Here is a 23,171-nt window from a genome sequence, read left to right as displayed (position 1 = left end):
AATGAGGGCTTTTCAGAAGTAAAAATTGTTGGGAGGGGGGGCCCACTCTTGCCGCTATTGTGCCTTAATAGTGGGACCTGGGAACTTGAGATGCAGCCCAACATGTAGCCCCTCGCCTGCCCTATCCGTTGCTGTGTCGTTCCCATCACTTTCTTGAATTGCCCAGATTTTCACAAATAGAAACCTTAGCGAGCATCGGCGATATACAAAAATGCTTGGGTCGCCCATTCACTTCAATGGGGTTTGTTATTCGAAACGAACCCTCGAGCATCACGAAATTTTCGTCCCGAGTAACGAGCACCCGAGCATTTTGGTGCTCGCTCATCTCTAATAATTTCATTCTTCAGACATATTGAGGAATTACAGCATGCACTTAAATCCTTTATTTCTACATTGAAGCAAACGTTCAAGGGAAACAAAGTTATAGAATGAAAAATTGAAGACATTTATGACTATTTAGTAGAGTGGGGAAATGCAGATACCTTTACATGTCAGGGACAGTCAAATTTTAATAACTGAGAACAATGCTAGGGCCACACAATCATTATTTTACTTAAAGGCAATGTGTCATCATAAAATGACCTATTGTATAACTCAAGTTTTCATGGTAAGCATATTTTTAAATAATTTTTGGTGATTTAATTTTCTATATTTTTTAAAATACTAAAATCCTGCAGTTTTCATACTGATCACTAAGTTTATAATAGATAAACAGTTCTGTTCTGCAAAGAAAAATTTTCAGCAGTTATCAAATTAATAATGACCACTTGTCCGTCCGTGAGTGAGTGAGTGAGTTACATGCTCTGCCCCTGATAACATGACATTGAAATCATCAAAGGTCCTTCTTCTCTATTCAGTGAGTTACATGTTCTGCCCCTGATCACTTGAAGGTGACATCATCACAGGTCCTATTTCATAGCAACTGAGAACCGGGGGCTTGTGGGGGATGCATTATTCATTCAGTTGAGATGACCTCCGGATGAAGGACCTTTGATGACATCACCGTCATGTAATCAGGGGTGCAGTATGTAACTCACTCACTCCAGATGTACAGAGGTGGAGCATGACAGTGCTTCATCTGGAGTGAGTAAGTCACATGCTCTGCCCTGATCACATGACAGCTAATGTAATCAAAGGTCCTGTAAGCACATGGCTGCTGTCCAGCTAGGTATTCATTAGTGTTCCATACCAACTGAGACCTTGGGGGTTTGTAGGGGATGGAATACTAACAAACACCAACAGCAGCTGGACCTATGATGATGTCATCGTCATGTGATCAGTCACCTGTGTGGGAGCAGTCTGGGGTCACATGAGTTCAGTGTGTGCAGGACTCTGCTGTGCTCCTTTCATCCCTGTTGTTTGAAGAATGTATGTAGCAGGGCTGTATGTGATGTACATGTAGCAGTGCTTTGTGGCACATCAGAAATATTGATACTATATAATTTCCTAATAATTATTAGTCTTGTTATCACAAGCATGATTACAATGAAAGGTGACACGGAGAGACAACAGATTATTCATAATTCACAATAGGTGACAATCACAGTTTATCATCTCCCCCTCTACAGAATATCCTCTGCACATGTCACACAGCATACCTGCAAGAGTTTCCCATATAAGTCAATGGGTCAATTTCTATCCATTGTGGGAATGGCTGATGATTTTTGCTGAAAAGCATATTTCTCAAAGCTGATGTAAAGCATATATCTGCAGCTCAGGCAAGATGGCAACCCTTATAGCCATGTACAGACAATTAGTGTTGAGCGAACTGATACAGTCAAATTGTGTTTCGGGTCCACTTTTTAAAAAAGTTCAGTTCAGCACAAACCCGAACCTTGAACGCTTTGACTTGGCTGAATGCACTAAAACTTCTTCTCTTACTATTTCACTCAATTTCCTTGCAGAGCTAGGGTCCAGGTTCAAATCTGAACAAGGACAACATCTGCATAGAATTTGGATGCTAGTCTTGTGCTTGTATGAGTATATTTCTCATAATAATCATCACCTTTTTTATATAGAGCATACATTTGTGGAGAAGGAGGGAAATAGTTTCCTTGGTCAGATTTAAACCTAGGACCCCAGCATTGCAAGGCAGCAGTGCTAGTCACTGGTGAGAGGAGAAAAACCTTTATGGTTCATAGACAAAGTTATATCACTTTTAGGATGAAGTTCCGGTTCAGTTCAAACTAATTCAGACTGAGCCAAACATCATTTTAGATAAATAAAGCAAATGGCAGTTTTGTTAGTTATTACCCTAATTATCATATAAGTACTGATTATTTGAAAGTTAGTGACCATTTAGGGGCCTTTAACACAGCCTATTGATTGAGCTATTCAAACTGCATGCCTCAGTCTAGTTTCCATCAATTCAGTGGTGCTACAGTATCAACAAAACAATACACGTGTTGCAGCCGTTCTGAGGTTCCCACCTTGTCTTCAGGCCAGAACAGGGTTTAGCAGCATTCCTACCTCTCCTGGAGCTGAGAGGTGTGGAGGTTGCAAGATTAATGTCAGTCAGCACCTGGTGCTAAGTAGCTCTGCTCCTATTTAAGCAGTGCTAACTGTCACTCCTGTGCTGGTCAATGATTCCCTGCAGTTCTATGTTGGACAGCGACAGTGCAACACACAGAGGTGGAAGCTCTGCATCTTAAAGCTAAGTGCTTTGCTGTTTTGGTTTGGTTTTTGTTTTCCTTTTGGTTTTGTGCTAGGGCCCCCAGTGAGGGACTGGTCAGTGGCCCAGGTTCGAGTGCAGGCTCGCACTTATCAGCGCGGTCGGTCTGCCGAGTAGGCAGGGCCCTGTCCCGGGTTAGGGGACGATAGGGAGAGCATTCCCCTGTAGTTTTTGTTTCCTTTTGCACAGTTGTGCCTTTGTTTTATGTTATTGAGGTTGCACGTTCTTAAGACGCAACAGATTGACCAGCCCTTACCTACTCAGGGAGATTCTGTGCTGTTACTATGAATCCCCTTGAGGTTTTGTCGCACCAGCTTGGCACGCTGGCTGCTGAGCTTGCTGAGATAAAACAGCGACAAACTGCGCTGCAGGTTCCCAGCAAGGAACCAAAAATTTAGCTACCCGACCGTTTTTCTGGTGATAGGCAGAAATTTGGATCCTTTCGGGATGCCTGTAAGCTCTATTTCAGACTGCGTCCTGTGTCTTCAGGGGACGATGCCCAGAGGGTGGGCATTGTCATGTCCAGACTGCAGGGAGCGCCACAGGCATGGGCTTTTTCATTGCCCCCAATGTCTGAGGCCTTGGACTCGGTGGATGACTTTTTTGCTGCATTGGGTCTTATCTATGACGACCCAGACAAGATATCGGTGGCTGAAGGGAATATCAGACGTTTACGTCAGGGAGACTCCTCTGTCGAAGATTATTGTGCTGGGTTTCGACGTTGGGCAGCAGAAACCCAGTGGAATGACCCTGCTTTAAAGAGCCAGTTCCATTGGGGTCTATTTAATAAAATCAAGAGTATACTGGTAGGTTATCCAGTACCCCGCAGTCTTGATGAGGCCATGTTTTTGGCTATCAAAGCGAGGAGACGGATCAGGGAGAGACATCAGGAACTCTCCTTAGATTCTGGCTTCTTATCAGATGTGGAGGAGCCCATGCAGTTGGGGTCTCTGGCTGCCAGGGCTAGGAATGGGAACAAAGTACAGTGTAAAGGTCGTTGCTTTTCCTGTAACCGCATTGGTCGCATGGCTCAGTGTTGTCCCCGTCATAATTGCCAGCCAGGACTTGATGACCGGGAGATTACTGAGGGGGCCCCTCTAGGCCATCAAATTGCCTGGATAGCACCCTCCAGACTGGTGCTTCCTGCTGAGATCCTGTCTGATAGTGTGGGCAGCCCCATAAGAGTCCTTCTGGATTGTCGAGCTAGTATTAATTTAATACATCGGGAGACGGTCAGACGTTTAGGCTTAGAGATGAAGGCTCTGGAGTTTCCCATTCCCGTATCCGCCATTGATGCTGCTTCACTATCGCAGAGAAGTCTGAGGTTTTGTGTGCCTAACATCCGTTTAAAAATTGGGCTGTTCCACAGGGAGATTATAACATTATATGTCATGGAATCCCTCCCTTCGCAAGTAGTCTTGGGGCTGCCTTGGCTATGTCTACACAACCCGGTAGTAGACTGGGAGAAGGGGGACATTGTTGAATGGAGCCCTGGTTGTCTGTCTGGTTGCGTTTCTGTTCATATAGCTTCTACTCAGACAGAAGAGCTGCCGGAAGTGATCACCGACCTCTCTGAGGGGCTTCCCCCAGTGGAGGCAGACAAATTACCACCGCACAGACAGGGAGATTGTGCTATTAAACTTCTCCCTGACTACGAGTTCCCCAGGAGCCACATACGCCCTCCTGAGAGACTGACGCTCAAAGCTTATACCCAAGAGGGTTTTAAGATGGATCCTGAGAGGGTTCAGAAATTGAAGAAGTGTGTTGCTACGGCTCCGGCACTGGGGCAGCCGGATTCTTCTGGGCCTATTATGGCCGAGGTCCAGAGAGAGTTACGGCGAGCAGTTCAGCGGAGAAAGCGAGTTGCTAACAGTCACCGCCCAGTGGGAGACTTGGTTTGGTTGTCTACCAGAAATATAAAACGCAAACAACCAGCCGCTAAGCTGGGCCCACGATTTAAAATAATTGAGAAGATTAACGCGGTGGCCTTCTGGTTAGAAATTCCCAGGGCGATGAAAATTAACAATGTTTTCCACAAATCTCAGCTCAAAAGATTCATCGATCCTGGGAATGACCCTCCACCCCCGGCTCCTGTGCTAGCAGATGGGGAGGAGCAGTTGGTAATAAGTCACATTTTGGACTCCCGTTGAGTCAAAAAATTTCACAGATCAAACCCTGGTCGTCCTGATCTTAAGGGTCCTGGGGCCCCTCCTAGAAGGGGAGGTACTGTTGCAGCCGTTCTGAGGTTCCCACCTTGTCTTCAGGCCAGAACAGGGTTTAGCAGCATTCCTACCTCTCCTGTAGCTGAGAGGTGTGGAGTAGAGATGAGCGAGCGTACTCGGAAAAGCACTACTCGCTCGAGTAATTTGCTTTATCCGAGTATCGCTGTGCTCGTCCCTGAAGATTCGGGTGCCGGCACGGAGCGGGGAGCTGCAGGGGAGAGCGGGGAGGAACGGAGGGGAGATCTTTCTCTCCCTCTCTCCCGCCCGCTCTCCCCTGCTCCCCGCTGCGACTCACCTGTCAGCCGCAGCGGCACCCGAATCTTCAGGGACGAGCACAGCGATACTCGGATAAAGCAAATTACTTGAGCAAGTAGTGCTTTTCCGAGTACGCTCGCTCATCTCTAGTGTGGAGGTTGCAAGATTAATGTCAGTCAGCACCTGCTGCTAAGTAGCTCTGCTCCTATTTAAGCAGTGCTAACTGTCACTCCTGTGCTGGTCAATGATTCACTGCAGTTCTATGTTGGACAGCGACAGTGCAACACACAGAGGTGGAAGCTCTACATCTTAAAGCTAAGTGCTTTGCTGTTTTGGTTTGGTTTTTGTTTCCTTTTGCACAGTTTTGCCTTTGTTTTATGTTATTGAGGTTTCGCGTTCTTAAGACGCAACAACACGGTTGTCCAAAAGTATGAAGACAACTGAATAAATGGAGAACAATGGTTGAGAATGGCATCCTGTGTGTGGCATGTTGGTAAGGGGAATGGGGCAAACTTGTGAGGGGCAGTATACAACATGGTCACCACTTTGAAAACCTCCAAGTCAATATTTTCAAATGGGAATGCGTGCATGTGACATATTTATCTAATCTAACTTGATGAGGAATCCAAATATGTGCGTAAATGTTACATACATTTATTCCTGCCAAAGTTATTATCAATTTTATTTTTGTTACAGACATGGATATGGTCTGATCTCCAGGGAGTACAGCAGATTTCAACAGTCAGCACCTTAAAGGGGTTGTCCCGCGCCGAAACGGGTTTTTTTCTTTCTTTCAAACACCCCCCCCCCCCCCCCGTTCGGCGCGAGACAACCCCGATGCAGGGGTTAAAAAAGAACACCGGAGAGTGCTTACCTGAATCCCCACGCTCCGGTGACTTCTTACTTACCTGATGAAGATGGCCGCGGGGATCTTCTCACTCGGTGGACCGCAGGGCTTCTGTGCGGTCCATTGCCGATTCCAGCCTCCTGATTGGCTGGAATCGGCACGTGACGGGGCGGAGCTACACGGAGCTACACGGAGCCCCATTCAGAAAAGCAGAAGACTCGGACTGCGCAAGCGCGGCTAATTTGGCCATTAGACGGTGAAAATTAGTCGGCTCCATGGAAACGAGGACGCTAGCAACGGAGCAGGTAAGTGAAAAACTTCTTATAACTTCTGTATGGCTCATAATTAATGCACGATGTACATTACAAAGTGCATTAATATGGCCATACAGAAGTGTATAGACCCACTTGCTGCTGCGGGACAACCCCTTTAACAGACAACCCATCCAGCATGGCACAGTTGGCTAAATTGCTTGCCAGATTTCACCAAACAGGTTCTGTGTTGGACCTGCCAAAAAGTGGACATAACAAAACTGCCACAGATTAAACAACATTAATGTCCATCCTGGCATCATTCTGCAAGAGCCCATATCATAGCATCCAGCGTTTGTCACAAGAAACCAAGATGAGTCGAACCACTATCATTTGTAAACTGGTTACGTGCAAAAGGCACCCATACAAGATCCAGTTGCTTCATCATCTCAATGAAGATGACCCCAGATACCATGTTGAATTTGCAGAAAGGGTGTCAAAGAATTGCAATGGTACTGTTCATTGATGCAACAAACTTCTACGTGAATGGCGACTATTGGTCCGACACAAACCCACACTGGATAGATTTCTCCAAGATCATTATAGCACATAATGTAATGGTGTGGTGCCGTGGGTGGGGTACAAAGGTAGTGTGCACATTCTTCATCATTGGTAACCTTAGTGCTGTCAAGTATCTGCAATTGTTACGTGATGAGGTTTTCCCGCCACTGTGCTACAAAGATGGTACATTCTCAGTGATCTTCCAGCAGGATGGTGCCCACCTTATGGATGCGATGTCTGTGAGTTTTTGCATCAGCAGTTCTGGGGAAGTAGATTGGTGATCATGGACTGATGGGGTGGCCCACAGACTCACCAGATCTCACTCCCTTAGACTTCTACCTGTGAGGTGATGTCAAGTCCAGGGTTTATGCAGTGAAAATCCAGGGTGTGGTGCACTTGCAATAAGTGGATTCTGGATGCCTATGCAAGCATGCCTTGAGCATATCCTGTAGTGGATCGTCATTGTGTTCCATGTCACTGAAAAAGTGTTAATAACTTTCAGGAATAAAAATACATAACATGTATGCACATATTTAGATTCCTCATCCAATTCTCTACACATGTTACATGCACCCCCACCCCCATTTTAAAATACCAACTTGGTTCCACTATATTGGACACCGCCCCTCTCAATTTTTTCTTCTTTCTCTTAGCAACATGCCACGCACAGAATGGCATTCCCAACCACTATTTTCCACTTATTCAAATGTCTCCATACCTTTGGAAGACCCTGCATACATAAACACTGTATGCTCCTGTCTTTTATAGTATCTGCAGCCATTTAGCAAGGGGATTTCATAAGCAATCAAATTTTATCCCTGTAAGTGAAACCTTATTAATATGAATCAGATTGTACATCAGTGAAGTCAAGGTTATCTAGAAGATGGACAGTCTGTGCTCTACTGTGTTGTTAAGTGAACAAAGGTTCTATTCAGGACCATGAAAATGGAATTTTCTGGATTTGTTTAACTGCTACAGAACATTTTTTGGAATCTGAATTCCGGCACACTTACATGCTACATGGATAAAGCTTTAACATCTAGTTTGAATGTTTTGCTTGTCTTCTCACTTCATTAGTGAATTCATTGATCAAAAACATGTGGAGGCTGTCGTTGATACTTGAAAGGCAGTGAGGTCAAGAAAAGAACATCATTAATGTCCACATGTGTGACTTGATCAATAATGCCCATTGTTGGCAAAAGCTGCATCACAAAAATTAATTGTGACTCCTTTTTTCATCTGGTTTCAAAATCCGGAGCATTTTTGCTATAAATATTCTCCCCTGTTCAGCAGCATTGTCCCGTACTCCATCTCCGGCACTGATCCCTGTTTATTTGTTTAAAATTTAAAGATGTTATCTTTCGCTTGCATTGGCATTTTACGTAAATGAGGCTCCTGCTGCTCCAGCACACTTTGAATAGAAATAAACAACTTGGACTTTGCTTACAACTTTAGCCAAAGTAAATGTGTACATATGTCCCCTAATTGCCATGTCTTCATCTGCGTACATTCAAAATTGACATTTTCACAGTTTGCCTCCTATCTCTGTCATGTGCATTACCCTTGTATTTGTGCATCCATACATAGAATATATAATTGCACTGGGTGCAGAAACTTTTTCAAAGGGCCTCATTGTCAGATTGTATGGTGACCGGAGAAGCGGTTGACTGTGAGTGGCCTACAGAGCAAGAACGTCGTAGTATGTCACTCCCCAAGCCAGTCAGTCACACAGTGTAAAAGTATATATAGGGTGATGGTAGGGTGCACTAGGGCCTGTCACTGCTCTATAGTGTAGGTGTTTGTGATGTGGTGCAACTTCAAATAATAGTCCAGAGAGTCATGGGAAGAACAGAAAAACTCATGTTTACTTGTTTGATAAGCTTGATTGTTACAGACATTAAAAAGGGAGATAGAGTTCCTTAGCAAACAGTTTAAAGAGGCAATACTAGTTGATTCCTTCTTAAATCTCTCCTTGATCTCTTTACTGCCCTATGAAGTATCCTCACAGCCATAGAGTCTCTAGCCTCTTTTTAGGAAGCCTTTCCATCAGTGGTGCTATTTCCTGGCCTTGGCCTGACTCTTTGGAATAGGTCTAGCCGGCTGCAGAAGCTAGCTTTGCCTTGAACCTGTGCTTATCTATTCAGGAGTAGGCTTGAAACCAAAGGCGTAACTTGAAGCTGCTGGGCCCAAGTGCAAAATTTGTAACTGGGCCCCCAACTATAAAGCTGCATTGATAGTATTGGTTTGCAATATGGGAAGAGAGACTTTATGAGCCCCCTAGGCTCTTGGTCTTGGAGAAAAGTGAGATCTATTATAGAAAGATATTGAACGAACTGTTTCTCTAACCAGTAGAACTCTTGCTCAGCAAAATATGCACTTGGCTGTATATAAACTAAGCTCCACCCACTAGCCTAGCTCTGATTGGCTAAATGTGCATCACTGCAAACTGGGCTGATCTGATTAATGCTTATTGTGGTACGTGGGCCACAATCAACCACCAGCTGCAAAATAAAATACAGTAGAAAAAATATACACGATTAATAAAATAAACATAAGTCCCATATAAAAAGAACACATTTCTTGTTGTCCTGAAGTCCAATTCCCAGGTAGCACAATTGTACCACCCATTTTAGAGTTTTATGGTGTATCAATAGTACACTGACAGCAGCATTTAAATGTCACTATTAGGACTTGGGTGTCCCAATGGGCCCCATCACAATAACATTGCAGGGGTGCCATCCAGGCGTCATGGCAGCCTGGGGACTTCTGAAAGTCCCAGGGCTGCACGATTGCTTCCCTATTAAAATACAGTATAATGCAATACTATAGTATTGCCGCTTGTCATGTGAAGGTAGCAGAGACACCAAGATGGATTACAGGAAGTGGAGTGGTAAGTCTTTGCTTGCTTCTGTCTCATGTTGCCTGGAGATGTCTATAGAGATGAAAAAAAGAAGGAAAGAGCTTCTGTAGGGAAAGACAGGCACAGAGACTCTCTCAAATGTGGCTGCAGCTACTAGTAAGTGATTTACTATCTCACTGGAATCATATTTACGTTGCTCAGTGTTACTGTATTATTGCCTCTATGATGTTGTTATTTTGGGTATTCAACACAGAGATAGAGAAGATGAGAATCTGCTCTCCTCTGTCTGCTGTGTATGGCGTCTTCCCAGCAATTAGTCTGCTGCTCATACAGTAATTTTGCATAAACATAAAGAACTAGATGGTGGCTATTGATAACACTAGACTTCAATTGTAATGTATGGACAAACTGGGTATTGAAAAGGGGGAGTTGTTATGTGCCATAATAGTGCAACTGGATAGGGGGAAAACAGACAACTCCTCTAATGGCTGCTTATGGAAAAATGACAGCATGCTCTTGAAATTACCCCTTCCCTAATGGAATTGGAGTCACATGGATTCCTGTTCTCTCAATAGTTGGAGGTCCCAGAGGTAGAGCATTTGGGCATGCAGGTGGGGGGAAAAAACTCTAAATGTTATTTTCGACAACCAGGATTTGTCTTCTAGACTTCAAAATATGTATTATCACTAATTTATATTCAAGAGAATATAAAATTGTTAATGACAGGTTAGCAAATTATTTTAAAAAAAACACCTTTTTCACAGGTGTTTTCAGAAATGCAGTCATAGAAGTCCCTAGACATACATCTGTGAATAACACATTTAGCCAGGACACAATAAAAAATTAAACCACATAAGATCCCAAAACTATGATAAAAAACTCAATTTACCTCTTGTCAATGTCAGAATTTCACCACTAACAACAAATTTAGAGATTGCAAACCCGGTGATTGTCTTCACTGATCATTAGAGATGAGCGAGCACCAAAATGCTTGGGTGCTCGTTACTCGGGACGAAATTTTCGCGATGCTCGAGGGTTCGTTTCGAGTAACAACCCCATTGAAGTCAATGGGCGACCCGAGCATTTTTGTATATCGCCGATGCTCGCTAAGGTTTCCATTTGTGAAAATCTGGGCAATTCAAGAAAGTGATGGGAACGACACAGCAACGGATAGGGCAGGCGAGGGGCTACATGTTGGGCTGTATCTCAAGTTCCCAGGTCCCACTATTAAGCCACAATAGCGGCAAGAGTGGCCCCCCCCCCCCCCCCGCACTGTCAGCATAGAGATCGTTCTCCTCTGCCATAGCTGTAACAGCTGTGGCAGAGAAGAACGATGTTAGCCCATTGAATTCAATGGAGCCGGCAATACAGCAGGTTCCACTGAAAGCAATGGGCTGCCGGCGTGCGCGGGATGAATTGCTTTCTGGACGCAGGGCTTGAAATCCCCACCTCCAGAAAACACACGTGCCTTCAGCCAATCACAGCCATTCAATGACATCATTGTCATTGGCTGTGATTGGCTGAAGGCACGTGTGTTTTCTGGAGGCGGGGATTTCAAGCCCTGCGTCCAGAAAGCAATGCTCTGCCGGGGACCAGGAGGGAGCGACAGCCTGCAGCAGCGCCGCAGAACGCCGGGGGAAGTGAGTAATGATTTTTATTCTTTGCTCCGCTGTATTCCCGGCGTATAAGGTGACAGTTGGGGGGTCGTCTTATACGCCCCGTCGCCTTATACGCCGGTATATACGGTATATATTTTTATTGTAACACATTTCTGTATGAATTGCAGGGAAGGGCTTATATATTTAAGCCCTTCCCGACAATTCATCCCACGATCGCTGGCAGCCCATTGCTTTCAGTGGAACCTGCTGTATTGCCGGCTCCATTGAATTCAATGGGCAAACATCGTTCTTCTCTGCTACAGCTGTTACAGCTGTGGCAGAGAAGAATGATTTGTCTTCTATATGTTCTCAATGTGGTCGGCGCTGCTGCCGCCGGCCACATTGAGCGCATATAGAGAAGAGAACACGAAACGCAGATCGCACATAGGTGCGATCTGCGATTTCTATGGCCTAAGAAGGACCGTTGGGGTTCTTGAAGCCTAAAATACTCCTAACGCTCTCCCTATAGCAGCTCCAGCATCAGCAGCACTGTCCCTGATCTCTGTCAGAATGCATCTGTGGCGAGCCGCGGGCGGGCAGATTTTAATACTCGAGTGACACCTAATCTCGCCAGCCACTCACTGCAGGGGGGTGGTATAGGGCTTGAACGTCGCAGGGGGAAGTTGTAATGCCTTCCCTGTCTTTCTATTGGCCAGAAAAGCGCGCAAATTTCTCAGGGAAGAAAATGAAAGTGACTCGAACATCGCGTGATACTTGTTACGAGTAACGAGCATCTCGAACACCCTAATACTCGAACGAGTATCAAGCTCGGACGAGTATGCTCGCTCATCTCTACTGATCATTCAAATATAATTTCACATAAGCAATGGCTAATTAAGAACAAGGAAAAGAGAACTAAACTTAGCTGAATCAACTTTCTGGAATAAGTAAAGTATACCTGGCATCTCAAATTGAAGATATTAATTTCTTTCTTCAGTCTGGGAGCTATTACAGGGGCTCTTATTAAAATACTTTCATGTCATAATTTTCAAAGTAAATTACAACTTAGCTACTACATGTCATACTCCTCACTTCCATTTAAATCATTGAGTTATTTGACATGTTTTACAAGTGTTTCCTCTTCACTTCTTTGCAGAAAGATTAGCTAACCGAGCATTTCAGAAGAGAAATTAAAAACGGATGTCCATTTCTCAGTTTTCATTTAAATTCACTTTGTTTCTTCCAAATTTCATTGTAAGTGAAAACAGGCAGATACATCGATGTAGAAGTATAGGTGTTATTGTTGTCTTGCAGTAGTATTAACCCTTTCCAATCCAATTTGTATCCTGGTTTTCCTAGGGGGCTTACTCTTTTTCTGCCGTAATCCAACGGCTCTATCTGCTGGCTAAAGTCAGTACTGCATGAGGTGACACGTTGGATAGGCTCCAACAGCAGAGAGGCTGGCAATATACAGTAAGAGAACCCCAATGGATGTCTTCCAACATCGGAGCTGTACAGCCTTAAATCATAATGTCTTCAGAGGTCAGACAGTGGATGGGAAAGGGATAATAACAATATTAACAACAATATCATTATTATCACATTTTGTATTTACTTCAACACTAAACAGTTTTTTTGTTGATCAACACCAAAAAATTCCAATGCCATTCTACAGTATCTCAATGTTGTAACACAATGAACCTTGAAAAAGTTCAGGAATTGATTTCATTATTATTATTGTTTAATTAAAATGTATGCAGTTCAAGCAATGTTCTACGGAATAGGATCTGAAGACCATTAAAAATCTAAACAAATGTACTCTTTTTATAGAATACAACCCTTTTGAAACTGACTTATAATCACTAACTCCAGCTCGCTTTTCTAAAGAGCAATGCACACAAAGTGCAGAACATATTTTCTTTCCACGGGAGGTAGTTATGACAAATTAGAAGCCGAAATATTTTCGGATGGTGTAAAGATCCCAGCTGTCACTTGGGACATAGTGATCAGATTTCTTATAACCAAGGACCCCATGGTGCATTTGAGAGTTCCATATGGTCATCCAAATGTTTCAGCTAAATCCACCTAAAACGTATGATATAAAATTTTACAAGCAGAAAATAAAACTCTTCCTGTCAAGACACTGTACTGCAGATTTGCAGATTTCAGAAAGCTTAAAAGACTCAGTGCTTACATATAATTAAGTAGCTGCGGAAGACTTGGCTGCCTAGACTGCAGGACTGTAAAAAAAAAGTATTGTGTGTGTTTGACTCGATTTTGTGGTTAAATACTGTAAATATTTTAAGTGTCTTTCTGCCTGGTTATTTTGTAAAGTGCTGTTTTGTTTCCATTTTTCTAAACTCTGTCTACCCTAAATTATTAATACCCTAACTTTGGACAAAACACTTCCATTGACATAAGTGATGTCTGCATGAGCCATGCACATTAAATGACCAATGCATAATTTATTAATTTATAAATGTATGTGTCCATGAAAGTATTTGTCATATGTAACTGTCAAGCATACATCTGTCTCCCAAAACAGAGCAACTCCGAACAACATCTGCCTTAAAATATCAATTCTGCTCTACAAGACATAGAAAAATAAGGGTCATTTTCTACTAAATCACCTTCATCGTTATTTTCACATAAAATATGCAAATATTTCTACTAAAAAAATGACATAGGTAAACATAGAACGTCTGGCACCACTTTTAATTGAAACAGTTGTCTGGGAATGAAAAAAATAAATAAAAAATAATTTTATTTAAAAAAAATTAAATATACTGACCCGTGCATTCCTCGTAATTCTACTGCCATTTTACTCTCAAGAGTCACTGTCTAAGAGGCCCAGGCCAGTGTAAACACTTAATCCAGCATGACATGGGGCCAATTTGACATCAGATTTGTGTGGACTTGTGTGAGCATTGTCCCTATCTTAAAGCAAACGCACATGCATTACTAGTTGAGTCATGTTTGTATTTTAAGTAGGCTTGGCACAGATAAAGGGAATCCTAGAAAATCCTTTTAAGTAAGAAATAAAAATACAAGACACGCGGTATATAATATAAATATCGTTATATGACAAAGATACATTTCATTGCCAGGTTTTGGTAAGGAGGGTAGCAAAGAACTTGTGTAAAAAATATTTTTGGATATCAAGTCTAGAAAATGTATTCTTGTGTGCAGAAAAGCCTGTTTTATAACTTAGGGGCGTCTGGATGCCCCATGAAACTTGTATAGTGAAAAATTTGGGACAATAGCTATATAAGAATGGGGGGGGGGGTGCACATACTGTAACCCCCAAGACAATTTAATTACTATTGAATCTGCTTGGATGGGCCATGATGGTATCTCCATATACCTCTCTTTTCACTAAAAGGCATACAGAGGCTTTCTTTTATTCTATAAAGAGAAAAGTGGTATATTGTATTGGATGCTTAATGTATGAAGATCTTCTCCTCTACAGGACTAGCTTATATAGGAAAGTAATGTCATATATAGAATGTGATCTACAATGAGGTCCTCTATAGCAGCACATATAAGCCATACATCTTCATACTAGGGAGTCATACAACTGTTACAAGTTTAAAAATGTCTTTGCTTTGTACATAAGGGGATGGTTAACAGGGTGAATTTGGTGTGAATTTTGGCCTGTATTCCACACCAAATCTGTGTTCCATTATTTTGAATGCAAATTCAGATTTTACCACTGCGGATTTGAAATATTTATTTTAGTAAAAAAAAGAAGTAACACATCACTTCTTAAATTCCGCACGTGTGCTTTGCCTATGCGCAAGGGCTAAATCTGCATGCAAATATGCGGCAAAAATATATGACTAAGGGCCCATTTACACGGAGCGATGATCACTAAAAAATCGCTAAAAGGTGATCGTTTTAGCGATAATCATTGCGTCTAAATGTGCGCCCATCATGCACTTTTCGTGCACTTCTAGCTGATCATTAAATTGAGTCCAACCTAAAAAATCGTTGGTCAGCCTTATCAGCAGTTCTCCACGGGGAGTGCTGATAGCATTGTTTCCCATCGGAGAACAAAGGATCTGAATGCAGATAAGAGCACTCAGGCTATTAACTGCTTTCAGCTAAGGCTCCATTTGCACACTTAATTACTATTAAGTAGCTGAGTAGCTACTTAAAAGTTTATGCAAAATGATCACTCAAAGCTGGCACTCAAACTGTCATTTGAGCGATCCTTGAGAGATCATCGGGCCATGTAAATGGGCCTTTAGTCATGAATTACTGCTGCAGTTTTAGAAGCAGAATCGACAAGGAAAAATTCTTAACAGATTTCATCATGTGAACATACTCTAAGGGCTTAGTCACACGGGCACATCGGCACCCATAAACGGACGCTCATGCGCCCGTGGGACTGAGCCCTTACTGCAGGAAGAAGACGGCCGTACCTTAAGACGGACGACTCCCCGCAGCGCTGAAGAAAAAAAAACATGTCCGGGAATGAAACTGGTCACATGTTCTTTCTTCCGATGCTGCAGAGAGACGTCCGTCCTGAAGTGCGGCCGTCTGCTACCTGCAGTAACACGGGCGCCGATGCGCCCCTGTGACTGAGCCCTAAAGATGTCTTCTGACATTCTTAATACATAATATCAATATAGTTTATATAAAAATAAATATTTGTATTAAATACTTTAAATATTTTGTATATACCAATGTCATCTTGCCGTGTTCTGTAAAGTGAGGTACAAAAAGAGGCTAGAAATGTTAACATAGAATTCAAGGCAGGGATACATATCTCCAAATATAGATCATTATACAGTTGGATTCCTTTAATTATAATAGAATAATAGCAATTATTATTTTTGTGCGTTAAATATTTAATTCGGTTAAAACCGGTACCAAGTGCTAAGTTGGACAACTTCTTGTATTCGAATTTTCCACTCATGACAAGTTTATCGACTAATACCAGCAGTGCAGAATGGGAGATGATACATTGAACAGATTCCCAATGCTTCTGTGTGGCTTGTGATTGTGACAGCATCCTCCTTACTTGAAGAATCAGTTTTACAGAAGGTTGTATTTGGTCATATGAGAACAATCCGTTGGCAGACAAACATTTTACAGCCGACTTGAGAAGCTTATTCTGCCTTATTGCTCTGCATACATTACACACAATTATATTGACTTAAAAAGTAAAACACGGAAAGTAAACAGGAATGAAATGTATTCCATAAGGTTAGAGCCCAGGAGGAAGTGAGCTGCTGGCTAGAATGCAGGTATCTATTGTTAGTGGATGTTCTGTTGTTCTTTGTCGATAACTTCATTTTTTATGTTTGTATTTCACCTTGTATAATACACAAAGGTTTAATTAACTGAGGATTAATAGAGGTAGTTTATAATTAAACTGAAGTATGAACTGATGTCATCATCTCAGTATGATGATATACTTTTTCATGCCAAAGCACCTGTTGTTTTGGAAGAAAACAGCTGATATCATTATCTACTCAGTCTGATAGTCCTGTATCCTGCTGCTTAAAAAATTATTGCAAGGATTACCTGAGATGGGGCATCTATTTTTCATACATTAAAAAGTCTAAAAATTAGCTTTTTTATGAAATAATCATTTAGGACTTTTGAAAGAGATACACAATTTAAAACCTGCTTAAAATCTAAATGTGGAAATAAAGTATTTGCCACATATTTTTATGGTCTATTTAGAAATGTTTAGATCTTTAGCATTGGCAACGTAAAAATACCATGCAGGATTTTTTACAGGAAAAAGGAAAAGTAACTGCAAAGTATACGGAACATACATAATATAGCTAAATGCTAGCGGCATCATTGCAGAATTTCATAGAATCTAATATTGGAAAAAAAGTCTCATTATGGAAGCAGATGGTAATACTGAAATATACATATGTACAATGAGGACATATATGCAACATATTAATACTTGTAATTAAAAGTATGAGCAAACTTAGTAAATCTTTGTATCTAAGATTTTCTGAGCTCAGTCCCTGAAGAGGTGGACATTGGCTGTTATAGTGTTACCCTTTAACCCTTTGCAATTCCATTTAGGATTCAGGGTTTCCTAGGGGGCTCTCTCTTTCTGCCATTATACAATGGCGCCATCTGCTGGCTGGAGTACTGCGGTATGGAAAATGCTGGAGAGGCCCCCCGACAACAGAGTGGCCAGTAATATACAGTAAGAATACCCTGCCGGACGTCTTCCGACATCGAAGCTATACAGCCTTCAATCAGAATGTCTTCAGACGTCAGACAGTGGATTGGAAAGGGTTAATAGAATACAGAGAGAAGGGGAGATCCTACTCCCCTATATCTAGCTATCATACACACCGAGGCAGCAGCAGGAGCGACCCCTCATAAACCCATGCTGATATGGTGTTATAGAGCTATTTTAATTGAGGTACTCCAGGCTATCATTTCTTAGAAACCCTTCAAATATTTTTTTTCACAATAGAAGTTAGACTTACAGACTGATAATTTCCAGGTTCGCTTTTTGACCCCTTTGTGAATATCTGCACCATATTTGCTATGTGCCTATAGTAACATAACATGTAAGGCCAAGAAAAGACATATGTCCATCCAGTTCAGCCTATTACCCCAAAATGTTGATCCAGAGGAAGGCAAAAAAAGACCCAATAAGGTAGAAGCCAATTTTCCCCATTTAGGGGGAAAGATCCTTCCTGACTCCAATCTGGCAATCGGAATAATCCCTGGATCAAGAACCCTTCTGAAGTTATTAATGAATTAATATTTGGTACGTAGAATAAAGCGGATAGCTCTAATAGCAGCCATGGCTTTATATGACATTTTTTATTCTTTCTGTCAACAAATGATTGTTCTAACGTTTAAAATATAGCAATATAGTAATGTAATATAAAAATATCAAAATCTGGAGATAAAATGATCTTACATTACTACATCCTATCTGTGCTTACTGTGGGTATAAGAAGTTTTCGACTTTGCCCTTCAAGAATGCACCTATTGCTTTTCTTGATCCTTGAGGCATGTTAATTTGCTGCAAATCCTACTATAAATAATGTGGATGTGTGAAAGGCACGTCTTGTCACACAGCAAATTGTCACATCATTTGTTACAGTAACTTGAGCCATTGCAGCATCAGATCTACCATTAACTTATGTTAAATCCAGGGAACTTTAGCTTCCTGTTCTTGATTCGTTAACAAAACCATTCTCTAACATAAAATATGGACAATGAGAGTAACACAATATTCTCATGTATCTAGAATTTATGGTGGAATAAAGCATAGCTACTACTCTAGTGCTCAATAATATCATTTTCCAGTATTTTCTACATAAACATTAATGTGTCTGCTTATGTTATAATGGAAAAACTATACTGACAGAGGTTCTTTGCTATATTTTTCAGAGTACACCCTGAAAACCTGTAGCCAATAAAGCAATTTTCTTATTCGGAACGGGTGTCTGCCTCCAGATTCCGCAGCAAATATCGCACATAGCAAGTGATTTTTCCTGCGCACCAGTGGGAATCTATTGGGATATTGCCTCCCAACCCGCGGCCCTTCCACTATCATCATTGCGGAAAAGTTGTGGGATCCGCGTCATCACCTAGTGACGGCACGGCAAAATCTATACTACGCATTTGCAGACGAACCATCCACAGTACAGATTAAGAAGATTCTGGACAGATACAAGGGGTTACCGGTCAGGCGCAGGGTCGGAATCCGACCTGTTTGTATGCAGCTGGCCTTACACAGCTACAAAAAAAAAAAAAGTAAGCACTTTGAATGAGTTTTCTTTTTGCTGCAGAACTCATGCAGTTACATATCAGGCAGCTATGCATATGATTAGAGTTGTGTTGTGATGAGGTGAATGGTCTTACCATTGTTGGCCTATAAAAAGGCTCTCAAAGGCAACTTGTGTGTAGCGAACCTGTTTTTCCACTGGAGTAGAGCTTGTTGACCACTAGACACCTCTGAGACACAATAAAAGTTATATCACCCAGTTAACAGAGTTTGAGGGGGAGCATTATTGGAATGTGAGAAGTTGGATGGTAGTATCGACGAATTGTCTACCACCTGGGCCATTCTGACCAGGTTGTTAAGAGCTGTTGCGACCAGTGGATGCATGAGGGCATACACACAAGGCAACCAAGCTCATGACTCCCTTGACAGACCATCAGTAGAGAGGATTGTTTGATTGTTTGACAGTTTCGTTGGCCATCATTACAGGATCCTTCAGGTGCTTGGCTGAAGGACATTTGGTCTCATGATGCCCATTACGTCTACTGCCTTAGACACCCACCCATCATCATCTCCGTTTGCAGTAGTGTCTTGAATTACAAAACTGGTTCAGGCTTAGTTTGGGCACAGATGGCCTAGGTGTGAGCCCCTCAATCCTGCCTTTGCTGTGGGGTGCTACACTGTCCTCAGTGCTGGTGTGATGGTCTTGGGGGCCATCACATATGACAATCAGTTAATCCTAAAAGTGATACAAGGAACAATGACAGCTCAGCGATATGTTCAGGACATCCTGCAGCCACATGTGTTCTTCTCATGGTAACTTCCAAGAGGCATTTACTAGCAGATTAATGCTCGGCTGCACACACAAGGGTGTCACAGGAATATCTCCACAACATTGCAACACTTCCGTGGCCTGCCTGGTTTCCAGATTTATTGCTAATGGAACATGTACGGAATCTGGGATGCCAAATGTGAACACCTACAAGATTGCAGGTGGCTCAGTTACAGCAAAAGTGGACCAATTTGCTGCAGGATACCACACAGAACCTTTATGCATCCATGCCTGCTCTTATCACATCTTGCATCCAAGTCAGAGGTTGTACAACAGGGTGCTAGAGCCACCCTTCAAGTGTTAAGTTTTCTGCAATAAATTATCCTTTTGCTCTGATATTGTAATCACTTACATTAAAGTTAAAATCACACATAGAAAGTTTAATTCAATTCTGACAACCCTTTCTAGGTGCTTGAGGTGATTTGGTGTATTACGAGGGGACCTTTGCATCAAGTCAGTACTATGAAATGGAGACCAGAACTATATGTTAAATTGGCATAGCATATGTTAGTGAAATTTTAGTCTTTTTCTTGTATGTTAAAACTGAATGAACATGACTGTATTAAGGATTCCATGTCTCAGATTTTATGAAGAGGAATCCACAATTTTTTCCTGTCCAATTTTGTATAACTCTGACAGAAAAAATATTGTGTTGTACTCCAGCGCACCCTGTATGGAGGTATTCTCTGCTAGAAGCATTGCTGGTAGGACAGAATATCTCCATACATACTGCATTCTATGGAGCCTGTACAGCTTTGCATAAGGCTGTATGGTCTTGTACTAAAAAAGGCATACTGGTTCTTGGTCAATGTATATAAGCCCATAAGTTTCTATTGAAACTGCTGCCCGCATGCAAGTTGGAGGACACATTTGGTGACACCAGCAAGGCACCCTGGCTGGTGATTGGCTGCATGTTGACCTCTGCAGCAGACATTATTGGAAATTTGATTTTTCTACTTTTTTTTTTACCAAAAATCAGTTTGACTTACCTGATTTGAGTCTATGAAGATCTGGATGATTTTATCAAGATTGTTAGAATTTCATCTTTAGAGGAAATTTCACCAAAGGCTGGAGGAAAAACACGTACTACTAGTGTTGGCCACAGGTCCGGAAAAACACACCAGGAATCTACAAAAATAGTGCAACTCTTCCAAGAATTCTATGCAGAGCTGTATAATTTGAACACAGTTGATTAGTTGAGTCATATGAGTGAAGCCAAAGGCAAAAAAATTGAGAACTTGTTCTCCTCGCTTGTCCTCCCCTCTCTGAGCCAAGATCAGGTATCTGTGCTGACAGCTCCATTTTTCCTAGAAGAACTGACCTCAGTTCTAAGTAGCTTTCCACTCCTTATAAGCCCTGATCCAGACGACTTTCCTTAAGCATACTATAAAAAATTTCAAGAGATAATTCTACCACAACTAGCACTATCATTCAATTCCCTGTTAGATGGTGCACAGCTACCCAAACAAGCACATGATGCCTTTATCACACTTATTCATAAAGAAGGAAAAGACCCCCTCCTTTGTGGTAGCTATAGAACTATTTCCCCCTTAAACCTTGACATTAAACTATGGACAAAACTCCTCTCCAGAAGAATTAATAAGTGCATCCCAAACTTCATTAATGAAGAACAGTCGGGCTTCGTGGCGGGCCGAGAGAGCAAGGATAATTCAGCTCATCTTTTGCATGTAATAACATATGCTCAAAGCAAAATGTCCCGCTAATTTTGCTAGGAATTTATGCTGAAAAGGCGTTTGACAGGGTAGATGCGAGCTGCCTTTAATTTTAAATTAAATTTCCCGCCTGCACTAATTCAAGCAATCTTCTCTCTATACTCCAACGCACAAGCTAAAATTAAAATCAATAACATTTTCTCCCGTCCCTTTTCTATTACCAATGGCATGAGACAGGGATGCCCATTGTCTTCCACCTTCTTCATCCTTTCATTGGAAATTCTACTGCGAATGGCACGGCAAAACAATGTTAAATCACCCTTCAATTAAAACAGTAGCCTTTGCAGATGACATCCTTTTTGTTTTAACTAATCCAGAACAGGGACTCTCAAAAACAAGTGACATTTTGAAATTATACGGCTTCATCTCAACTTTTAAAGTAAACATATCTAAATCAATGACCCACCTGGAATATTTAGGGATCCAAATCACAAAAAACCTTGAAAACCTATATGACAAGAACTTTGCCCCACTCTTAAAAGAAATTACATCACTCCTACAAAAATACAACCTACCATTTCTCTCTTAGTTTGGATGGAATAACTTACTGCAGATGTACATTGTTCCCAAAATTTTGTATAAGCTACAAATGATACCAATCTACCAAATTCCTTTTTCAAATACATTAAATCTATCTTCTCCAGATTTATCTGGAAGCACAAAAAGCCCTGACTGGCTTATAATCTCTAGGCTCAGAGGAGGGAGAATAATTGCATCAACTTGTTAGGCATGTCTCAATACTACAAATCAATTCAGCTAAATAGATGGCTGAAACTGATAAAGCCCTTAAAAATCGAATAGTAAGTTATTTAGCTCAAGCTTCCTTTGGTCCAATCTTATTGAGGGACATATGGCACCCTTCATTTAAAATCTATATAAGACCAGCATATGATCCTCTCCTAATAGGTGCCTCCGAGATCTGGGATTCTCTTTGGGAGGAGTTAGGGCCCCACTCATAGCTCACAGCACCCCTGAACCTCATCCCTGACTGTCTGGAAATAGAATTAGACATCCACACAAAACAGATCTGGTCTCTATTTACAGTAGCTATTAGAGATGAGCGAGCACCAAAATGCTCGGGTGCTCGTTACTCGGGACGAAAATTTCGCGATGCTCGAGGGTTCGTTTCGAATAACGAACCCCATTGAAGTCAATGGGCGACCCGAGCATTTTTGTATATCGCCGATGCTCGCTAAGGTTTCCATTTGTGAAAATCTGGGCAATTCAAGAAAGTGATGGGAACGACACAGCAATGCATAGGGCAGGCGAGGGGCTACATGTTGGGCTGCATCTCAAGTTCCCAGGTCCCACTATTAAGCCACAATAGCGGCAAGAGTGGCCCCCCTCCCCTCACAACAATTTTTACTTCTGAAAAACCCTCATTAGCAATGCATACCTTAGCTAAGCACCACACTACCTCCAACAAAGCACAATCACTGCCTGCATGACACTCCCCTGCCACTTTTCCTGGGTTACATGCTGCCCAACCCCCCGCACGACCCAGTGTCCACAGTGCACACCAAATTGTCCCTGCGCAGCCTTCAGCTGCCCTCATGCCACACCACACTCATGTCTATTTATAAGTGCGTCTGCCATGAGGAGGAACCGCAGGCACACA

This window comes from Eleutherodactylus coqui, chromosome 1, assembly GCF_035609145.1.
Source record: "Eleutherodactylus coqui strain aEleCoq1 chromosome 1, aEleCoq1.hap1, whole genome shotgun sequence".
Classification (NCBI taxonomy): Eukaryota; Metazoa; Chordata; class Amphibia; order Anura; family Eleutherodactylidae; genus Eleutherodactylus; species Eleutherodactylus coqui.
This window is presented reverse-complemented; position numbering follows the sequence as displayed.